The 10,942-nt window shown below is 41.1% G+C and overlaps 1 long non-coding RNA gene across 1 annotated transcript; it reads right to left on the bottom strand.

The window, feature by feature from the left end:
- Positions 1-580: 580 nt before the first annotated feature.
- Positions 581-9,428, bottom strand: LOC108166962 (uncharacterized). The gene is made up of 3 exons (XR_014091127.1): positions 8,909-9,428; positions 1,450-3,141; positions 581-1,363 (listed from the first exon to the last, which is right to left on the bottom strand). It is a non-coding gene; the product is annotated as an uncharacterized LOC108166962 (long non-coding RNA).
- Between the last annotated feature and the right edge of the window lie 1,514 nt (positions 9,429-10,942).

Here is a 10,942-nt window from a genome sequence, read left to right as displayed (position 1 = left end):
TGATAATCTGTGATAACCCATCAAAACTGATGTTTACAGATTGTCTCATATGCAGACGTTCTCAGCTGGTGGAGTGATGACCATAAACATCCCTGAAAACTCGGTAAGTATTAATTCAGGTGGGGCTGAGCCCAAATGCTTGCCACACTTTTAAGATTTTTACTTCCCTCTCCTTTCATACATATACAATTGTGTAACATCTTTATAAAAGACCAAAAACATATTAAAATGTGTTTTAAGTAAACAGATCACAGGTTCTAACTTGATAAATACAACCTGAGGTAAAAGTTAGTTTTATTTATTAGTGATAATAAAATACTAAACAGTTTTCCTTCAGTAGCCCAAACTTTCCAAAAACAAATTACTCAACACAAGAACAAAGGGGGAAAAAATAGCATATTCATGTACTGTAATGGCCTAGTCAAAGTCCAGACTTCAATCCAATTCAGAATTTGTGAAAATCTGGCAAACTGATCACAGATGCGCTCTGTCCAATCTAACTTGGTTTCGCAAAGAATAAAACCAAAACATCTGCAGTCGTAATATTTTATGATTCGAGTGGAAATTCAAGGACATGCCACACTTTTCAGAATTTTATTTATAAAAATAAATATCAATTTCACAATGACCTATATCATACAACATTCAAGTTTATGAGTTGACTGAATAAGCAAAGGCCAATGCGGGACCAGTAGATTTAAATGAGACTCAATCAGAACCAAACATTTCATCACAACCGGAGTTTTATTTCATTACGTAAAGCGCGCGCTGCCAGCTCCCCGTCCGTTTGTCTCGTCAAACGATGATAACGCGAGAGTTTATTAATAGCATAAAGGCCCCGAGGTGCGAATCAGGGGTCACACGCATCACGCTGTAAAAGACAGACAATTGATTACTGTCCAATGAGCGCGCATGCATAAGACTGGCCGGCACGCGCTCGGTCTCATGCCGCGCGTGGCACCTTCAACCATTTGGAAAAATCCAAGCAGAGCGTAGAAGAAGCTGGAGAGTGGCCCCGGGCCTCGGTGCAGCGCTGCCTCGCTGCCCTCGGTGGCTCCAGCTCCCCGCTTGTCACACTCACTTAGCTCAGCGGAGTAATGAATCCGCCGCTGTGCATTTTTCATGAGGGAGAAAAGTCTGCTCCTTATGATGCCTTTAATATGGAAGTCTTCACACGCCGCGCCCCGCAGCGCCCCCTGCGGGCCTCCAGGAGGCTGCATGATGTTTAATGTTAACATTCCCCCAGGGGGGAGTCAGCACGGCGCAATGTCACTTTCAGTGATGAATATGTTGACTGCGGCGCGCGCACTCTGCTGGAGATCAGGGTTTGGATTGAACACCTGCTTCAATCTGGAGGGAGATGCTGGAAAAAAAATGTCAGAATCAGCCAGTTAATCGCTGCGACTTTCCAGAAACGGTGAATTATTCAGAATGAAAGGGAGATGAGACCTTTTAAATTGGATTTGCGGTTGGGACTGGATTTCTAGAGCCTGGGAAAGATGGCGGCTCTGCACTGGAAGCCATTACTGGGCAGCTGAGCTGAAAGAGAGGCCCACTGATGGAGGAGGGTCAGAGAGAGGGAGGGAGAGGAGATTTAAAAAAATACAGAGCGAAACAGTGCAGAAAATCACAACAGAAAACATCAACACAACGGATACACAGCAAGAAGGAAGTATGGAGACAGAAGGAAGAACCTAAGAAAAGAAGGAAGGACTGAAGGAAGAATGATGGGGGGAAAAATGAAGGAACTGAAGAATGAAGGAAGTATTTATTCCTTAAGGAAGGATTGAAGAATAAACCAAATGTAAAGGGAGATTTTCTCAAGCATGCATGAATAATAAAAGCAACTCCAGGTATAATTTTTATAAGGAAATAAGATTATAAAATGATATGGAGCTCAAAATAGTCGATTTTACCTGATATTGCCTCTTTAACGTTCCTGTTCCCGTAGAGGAATCAGTTTTTCTATCATCAATAACTTAAATCTGAAGACTAATGGCCTGACGCTGCCTTTTCCCCCCTTAGCTCTGGATGCAAAGGGATTGTAACACTTTCAATCAGCTGTAAGCTAAAGCAAATGTAACGGAGAAAAAGCAAGTAAGAGATGTTTGCTAGTGTTTTAGTCCAGGCCACCTAATCCGATTCTAAGCCAAAACCAAACAACCGTTAAGATAATTTCTGTAAATTATTAAAATAAAATCCTGCTGAGTAGCTGACCTGCAGCAGACTGACTGCTTCAGACCTCGGAGGAATCCGGTCTGATAAACCCGACAGTCTGAACTGGTACCAGAGAACGGTGAAGAGCGCAGACATCCGGCTAATCGCTAACTCAGTTAGCATGAGCTGCAGGCAGAGCGAGTGAAGCAACAGGTGGAGTTGGACTTAACTCGGTTACCGTTATTTGATTCTGCATGTTGCACTGAGGGAAACGTCTTTATTTCACCTCCAGAGATCGTTCCTCCCTCCGGTTTTCTTCTCTCTCATCTTTTCATCCTCGGTATGTTGGGACAGCGGTTACATTTTTGATCGAATGCGACCAAAAGTTTTCATTTCAAGCCACTCTCATAAACACACACATTCGGCATTGAATAGAGAAGAAAGATTAACAGGAAGTGACAGTTATCTGGTTATGGATGCTCTCCTGAAGCCATTGTGTTTTGCTTGAACTCTTGACTTTTGCACTTTGACCCTTTGATTTGATCTTATTAGCATGTGGAAGCAGGCAGCAGGAATGGAACCCTCAACCTTATGAGTTCAAGACGACATGTTTCCCCTTTACGTTTTTAGTTTGAATGATGGTAAAGGAGGTAGAAAAAACAATTAATGTTGGAGATCTGCAGCAAAAAGTGGCGTCTTGTGGTCACCAAGTATCCATGGCAACCGTTAGACGGTCTACAAGCCACAATGTTTTTTTTTTTGTTCCATCACAAATGTAAACCTGGAGTTTGCTAATCTCTACGGGAACTAATTTATATGTGTGTGTTTTGGTGAGAGCAAAACTGTCCAGTTGAATCTGGTGTGAACATGTGGAGAAGCCTCTCAGACTCACTGGAAAGTACGGCGGAGGATCCGTTAGCCTGGGGGCCGGTTTCTCTTCCACAAGCTCCGGGAACTTTGAGAGTCCAAAACATTGCACACTTACTGGAAAACAAAACACTTTAGATAAAATCTGACATCTACCGTGTTTCCCCGATAGTAAGACGTATCGGGGGTTTCAGGGGGGTCGGCTAATATAAGCCGTACACCGAAAGAAACACGGGGGTATTGCCGCCTCCCTCTCATCTAGCTGCGCGCCGCCTCCTGCCCACGTCCGCACCGTCCCCCTCTCCATACGTCACCGCGCCGTCCCCTGCACTTCCTTTTATAAAACTGTTTTGTGGTGAATACAATACTGTTCAGGTTGTTAATAAATGTTAATTTTATGGTTAAAACAAAAAATTCGACAATTTTTTTCCAATATAAGACATACCCCGAAAGTAAGACATTGTGGGGCTTTTGGGGATAAGAAGAAAGACACTGTCTTACTTTCGGGGAAACATGGTAGTAGTAGGAGGATGATGATCCAAAAGATTTGGTCAAACAAACACAAAAATGATTCAAGACGCACCAAATAAACTCCATCCACAACCAACTTCGTCCCCAAAACCTCTAGAGAGAACAGAGGAGAGAAAACAGGATCTAGAAAGTTGGTGTCAGGAGGAACGGTCAAATTTCTGTCTGTTTGTGAACAGACAGCAGAAGCCTAAGTGCTGTCCAGCTGGCAGGGGAGACGTGTTGTACAAATCACTCACAGCAGGGATGCAAGTACAAGTGGTGCCAGTAATTTCTAAACAACAACATCTATTTCTAATAACTCGCTAATGTGTTCTTCCTCCTAACATGCGTTAAAATGTTAGCTTGTGAGGAGAACTGGAGGAGAAGGCGCACTGTGTATGGAGGAATAATCCGACCTCTGTGCAGCCATCTGGGGTTCAGTTCCCAGGAATTTAAGGCAACATGTGAACAGTTGGTCCCATTCAGTCATGTGAATTAAAGGGACATTATGCAGAATTTTAGAAACGACTGAAAGCTGGAAATCCCTGCGCATGTAAAACATTTTAAACTATAAAGTGTTTGTAAAATTACGCATTAAAAAATTAACAGCAATAGTTTGGGTTATTTAGCCTGTCAAGAGAAAAGAACATGATTCATTTTTCAGAGTTATATTTTCACGTTTGTCATTCATTTGTACATTTCAAGGATTCAAACTAAATATTAAACTAGAGTTAAATATTTAGTACAAAATATATATTTAAGTGGCAAACAAAATATTTAGCTCTGAACTAAATATTTAGCTACGTTTTTAGCTTGCTGACTAAATATTTAGTGTGGAGCTAAAAAAAATAGCTAAATATTTATTTTAGTTTCTACCTAGCTAAACTAGTTTGAAGATAATTATTTAGCTTGCTAAGTAAACATTTAGTTTTGAGCTAAACATGTAGCTTGCTATGTAAATATTTAGTCTGGAGCTAAATATTTAGCTTGCTAATTAAATGTTTAGTTAGCAAGCTACATATTTGAAGTGAAGCTTGATATTTAGCTAAATATTTAGATAGCAATATTTATTTAGTTTGCTCACCAAATATTTATTTAGATGCTAAATAGTTAGCTTGTTAATTCAACATTTAGTTTGGAGCTGACATTTAGATAGAATACCTATCTTAAAATAATTTGAAGCTATCTTAGGGTGCGTTCACACTGCAGCCTGAAGTGACCCAATTCCGATTTTTTGGCAATTCCGATTTTTTTGCCAGGGCCGTTCACACTGCCAGTAAATGTGACCTGTAAGTGTCCCGCATGCGCACTAGAGGGCGCAATAGCGTCAGCGATCTGCCAACCGCCATAAAAAGAAGAAGAGCTCAGTGTTTGCGGAAGTAAACATGGAGGCTAACGGTGGAGCTTAGCTTACATATTAAAAGTTGTCTGGCCGGAGCAGCATATTAACAACTTAATACTCATATAGTCTGTAATGGTTGTTGTTTTTCCTCCCACTTGCGCGTATCAGGAGCAGAATAGTGAGATTTGTTGAGAATCAGTGACGTTCAGTTTGGATGAAGGCGACCTGGACGTTATGGTCGCATTTGAATCGGATACGTATCGGATATGGGTCACATTCTGAAAAGAATCCGACCTGTGCTGTTCACACTGCCATGAAAAGATCGGATACAGGTCGCATTACGTCAAAAAAATCGGAATTGGGTCACTATAGGCTGCAGTGTGAACGCACCCTTAGAATTGCTAAGAAATGACTGAAAAGGGAACACTTGAATGAAAGACTAAATAACCCAAATTATTGCTGGTCATTTTTGACTGTGTGACTTTACAAACCGGTAAACCTCCTGCAGATCCATCGTTACTCACAGCTTCTCTATTCATCTGTTCAGGCTCTTCCAGCTGAAAAAGCATGCTCAGATCCATTCACATCTGTAAGGCCACTCACAGTAACCTTGGGCTTTATACGAGACGCCAGGCTGCTGCAGAATTTGATAAATATATATATATATATATAAAAGTAAATGATGACCTTCCACACATACCGCTGTTTTTCAAACGGTTGTAAAAACTCAAAAAATGAAGCAAACAAATGCATCCATCAAGGCTGAGAAGCAGCATGCAGCCACTCATGCAGAGGATGTATGGAAGCCGTCTGAAATAACATTGGATATGCTTGCATTAGTAAAAAGCAGTGGTGGAGAAAGTACTCAAAAATGTACTTAAGTAAAAGTAAAAAATGTACTAGCTTTCAAAAATACTTAAGTATTAAAAGTAAAAGTACTTGCTTAATGGATTACCTAATCGCTAATATCATTAAGTGAACCGATCGTATTTAATTTTAATACATTAGAAATGTGCCATTTTAATGAACAATGCCACAGATAAAGCATGTTGTGTTTACTCTGTAACATAGTTTAGAGCAGTGTTTCTCAACCTTTTTCAGCCCAGCGCCCCCCCAGCCTTTATCCAGGCCCCTCACCGCCCCCCCAGCCCTTATCCAGGCCCCTCACCGCCCCCTCAGCCCTTATCCAGGCCCCTCACCGCCCCCCAGCCCTTATCCAGGCCCCTCACCGCCCCCCCCCCCCCCCAGCCTTATCCAGGCCCCTCACCGCCCCCCAGCCTTATCCAGCCCCCTCACCGCCCCCCAGCCTTATCCAGGCCCCTCACCGCCCCCCAGCCCTTATCCAGGCCCCTCACCGCCCCCTCAGCCCTTATCCAGGCCCCTCACCGCCCCCCCCCCCCCCCCCCCCCCAGCCCTTATCCAGGCCCCTCACCGCCCCCCAGCCTTTATCCAGGCCCTCACCGCCCCCCCAGCCTTTATCCAGGCCCCTCACCGCCCCCCCAGCCTTATCCAGGCCCCTCACCGCCCCCCCAGCCTTATCCAGGCCCCTCACCGCCCCCCCAGCCTTTATCCAGGTCCCTCACCGCCCCCCACCAAAGAATTTGCAGGCTACTTTGCACTGACCATTATTTTATCATTAACATAACTATCACTATTGTAGATGTTTTGATTTTTATGCTTGTTTCTGTATTTATCATCAAAAATAATTTCCCAGAGAACAAAAAAGTCAAGGGAATAGAAATTATTTTGAACATTCAAGTTAAAATTGGTAGGCCTAACAGCAGCCAATCAGAGTGGGAAAAATATTCTTATTCTTATCCATTTTCTAGTTGTTAAATGTTGCACAAAATGACCAGATAAAAGATGTTCAACATGCCAGTTTAAACTTTGAACTATTTGCAAAACGACTGAGCTCTGCAACATTAAAACATGGATAGAACTGTAACTACATTAATCATAGCTCTTCTTCTCTTCAGTGTTTGTCGGTTTCTGCTGGTGCAGCTCTGTGCTGCCTTCAGGAGAATGGGACATCAGAGTATCATCCATAAAACTTCACCCTCATGGCATTTATTGTGCAAACCAGAGCTTTCAGTGAAAAAACAAAAGTTCCAGGTCCTTTTAGTGCCATACAAATATGAGACAGAACATGGATTATATCTTTATATAGATCTGTCTATTGATTATAGATTAATAGTTTTACTGGACAGAAAGAACAAATCTGGTTCTTAATCAAATCCTAATGAGTCAAATTGAAAGTGTCATGGAGTCTCAGCCTCATGACATTAACACTGACATGAAAAATAATATTGAAGAAATAAATATATCAAATCTAATTAAAAACATAAATAAGTGATCAGTTCTTTACTGTTATGGTCTGTAAGATATATTTATTCTCAGTACTAGATGTGGTCTCAACAAACCCATGGCACTTCAACAATATTATTTTACCTTTTATCTGGAAATAGTGTCTGCTTATTCTTGCCATACAGTCCTCTGTATTAATTATTGCTCTAAAGGTCTTGCCATACCAGTTTATTCCTCTGTATTTACTTTACTTTCTTAGTTTATTCTTGTATTTTGTTCTTCATTCATTTCCATTTAGTTTCATTCGATTAGTTTTATCCTCTTTTGGTTTATTGCTATGTCCACTTTAGTTTCTTTCCTGTTGCTAGATTTATTTGATCATTTATCCATTATAAGAAGAATAATATAAGAAGAATAATCTTCACTCATCACCTGCTGCGCCGCCTAATCGTCATGTGTTTCACATCATGTGTTGATTTTTCACTATTCAGTGTCGGATTCTCTGTTTTTATGCCATAATTCACATCTAGTTTGTCGCTCTGTTTTATGTCCCGCTTCTCCTGTTTCAGAGTTTTGCGCAATGTGCGCGTCTTTTTTTTACCCCCTTAAGGTGCAGGGCGGTCGGGAAGCATATCAATGGGGAAAAGGCAGACTGACATAAACCTTTTAAAACAGCGGAAACAATTTCTGCATTCTGATTTTTGAAATTTAAAAGTGCTGTGTTGTTCTATCACCCCCGTTTCATACCGGACCACTTACAGCACCGTGTTAACGCTATAAAATGAACGCTCTCTATGGTAGTATCATCCATGGAGGGATTTCTTTATTTCTTTATTTAAATGGGTTCATTTTTCAATAGAGGGATACACAGTGAGGGTATTGTGATTTTAGCTTCCAGTAGCAGGAGAACGTAGCTGCGCCAAGAAGCTAACATAAGCTAAATAGAATAGATGAGCTGCCATCGATACAGTTGCAGCCAAGCATGATTTAATGTTACATAATACAGTTTTACCAAGTTGCACAAAGTCTAAACTGGCATTGTTGTGCATTTAAGGTGTAAAGTTTACCTTCGACCAAACGCCCCCCAAAGGCATCCCAGCGCCCCCCTTTTGTAAAAATGTCCGCCAGCGCCCCCTGCCGTCCTCTGAACGCCCCCTGGGGGGCGGTACCGCCCACGTTGAGAACCGCTAGTTTAGACTTAGATATGTGATTCTATGCATCATAATTTCAGGGATGGAAACATCTTGTCTCCTGTCCTAACACAGCATAAACTTCACTTTTTTGCCACTAGTGGCTTTTATTTTTAAAGAAATCCAACAGAAAGAAGGTGAATGGGGGAGGATAGACAACCAAGGAGCCAGTAGCAGAGTTATAGTCAAGACCAACACCCCGCGCTATGTGACACAAAAAAAATTAAGTTTTATCTATGAAAATTGCTTCTCAAATTGATCTGAAAAATCCACCTTCCCATAAAAAAATCTAGATATTAAATACTTGGAGCTGAAATAAATTTAATCAGTAAAGATCCGTCCAGAAGAATCGGATCGTTCCTGAATGTTATATCACTATATTGCAGACTTTGGTCACAGCGTTGTCCCATATTTGCGACACCTCAGTCAAAACCTCCACACAATAATTCAGCGCATAAGTGACAACTGTTTTTCATCACAGATGTAACATATGTCTCTGTACAGCTAGCTTAGCTAGCATCACATCCACAGAGCTTACCTTTCTTTAAGCTTTCCTTTTCAAGTGACGCTAAAAGTTGGACGAAGTCCCACCGTCTGTGAAAGCGAAGCGCTGCTGATTTTACATGCCGCCATATCAATTTATGCAGCTATTATATAACTGACATTAGACAGACAGCTTCTCCCGCTCAGAGGAAACCACTGCGCATGTCTGGAGCTCCGCGTGCGAGTAAAGGTGGAGCCGATGGGTGACAACAGACACTAAGTCACGTTATTGCTGGGATTTTACGGCGCCATCTTAAATCCCTGAACTTCACATTTTAACGGACAAAAAGCGCAACGAGACTTGGATGTAACGAGTAACGCGAGAGTTTGTAGAAATGTAGTGAAGTAGAAAGTACAGATACTTACTGTAAAATGTAGTGGAGTAAAAGTAGAAAGTACCCATTATTAAATCTACTTAAGTAAAGTACAGAAACACGAAAATTGTACTTAAGTACAGCAACGAAGTACTTGTACTAAGTTACGTTACTTCCCACCACTGGTAAAAAGTGCCAGACCTCGTAGCTGGGAGCTGCAGGAACGAGGATGAAACGGACTCATGGAGAGGCTGTGGATTAGGAGCTCTGCTGTGATCCGGCATAAAAGGCTAGTTAACAATACATCATTTCTACTTTTAGGAAACATTCTCTCTGCTCTAAAAGAGACATAAGAGCCTCCACTCTACATTCCCACTATTGATCCGTGCATAATAACTCAGATTTTCAATTACATTCAGGACGCTGCATTAGCCAAAGACACGCTGAAGGTAATGGACTTTTTTGGTCACAGAGACAGATAGACTTGTTCCTTTGAGACCTCAGTTTTCATTATTAATCCCCTCTTCCCCCACCAAGGCTGCTTCCTTTTGCTCTGATCAAGGTAAATTACCTGCTTTACTAGAAAACCAACAGAGTGAAGCTCCACTTTCTACAATGTGTGAAACGGTGGGAAACGTAGAAAATCAGAAACATTTGACAAGATCGTCACAAACAGATATACAGTTTAGAGGAACTAGTTTTTATTTTATTTTGTATTTAATTCACTCAAATATAAATATGAATAGTTTGTGTAACAACTGAAAGAAATCCTGAATGAAAAGCAGCAGAAAAACGTATAAACTTATAACATCTGCATCCAATTCTTATCAGAAGAAAATTAGCTATTCATACTCGTATTTTGCCTTATTTCCAGTGTAATAAAATATTTTCACTTGCAGCTGGACACAAATGCTTGTGTCCAGCATATTGCAGTATATGGGGGAGTTTACATTTTCTTTCTGCACAACTTAAGCTTTTTATGGTTCCAGTCTCCTGATTTGGCAAAGGAATGAAAAACTGGAGCTTGGTTGCTCCGGCCAACCAGCCGAGAGAAGAGATTTCTGAACGGACAAGGAGTTTTTATTCCTCAGATATTTAATATTATATTGTGTAGACTGGAGTCACCTGCTTGACTGAATGCAGCAGAGCGGGGCTGTACTCCAGCTTGCTAAGCTTTTTATTTAGATGATATGTTCCTAAAATGTTTTAATGCTTTGGGATGTTAATTTGTCTTTTTTTGCTGCAGTGCTGTCTTCTGGGAAAATGGAGCGAATGCCAAACATTTTTTGCACATTTAGTCATTATCTACCATTTGCATTCATTACTAGAATTACCATTTGAGCATTTCTGCAGCTTTCTGTTGGGTTATAGTGACATGCTTTGCTGATTTAATGCCTCTGTTCTATTTTGGGGTTACCTGTTTTAGTGAGTGCATTAAAAAACAAGTATTACCAGGTTTACTGGGTGTTTTGTAATCAATTTTAATCCCATTAGGCCAGTTTACTCCCATGTTGTCTTTTCTTAAATAATGTGCAGCATAAGTTAAAAAGTTTAACTTTTTATTCTCTAGCAGGGAGTTTGGGAGAGTTTTTCACCCACCTCTACGGTCCTCACTGTGGGGGAAAATACAAACTTGTTTTCTCATCAAGCAGAGCAGAAATAGGCCTCATGTTTTATTTCCACCCAGTGAAACGGAGAGTCATTGATTACTGAAT

Source organism: Poecilia reticulata, chromosome 15 (assembly GCF_904066995.2).
Source record: "Poecilia reticulata chromosome 15, P_reticulata-male-v2, whole genome shotgun sequence".
NCBI lineage: Eukaryota > Metazoa > Chordata > Actinopteri > Cyprinodontiformes > Poeciliidae > Poecilia > Poecilia reticulata.
This window is presented reverse-complemented; position numbering and strand designations above follow the sequence as displayed.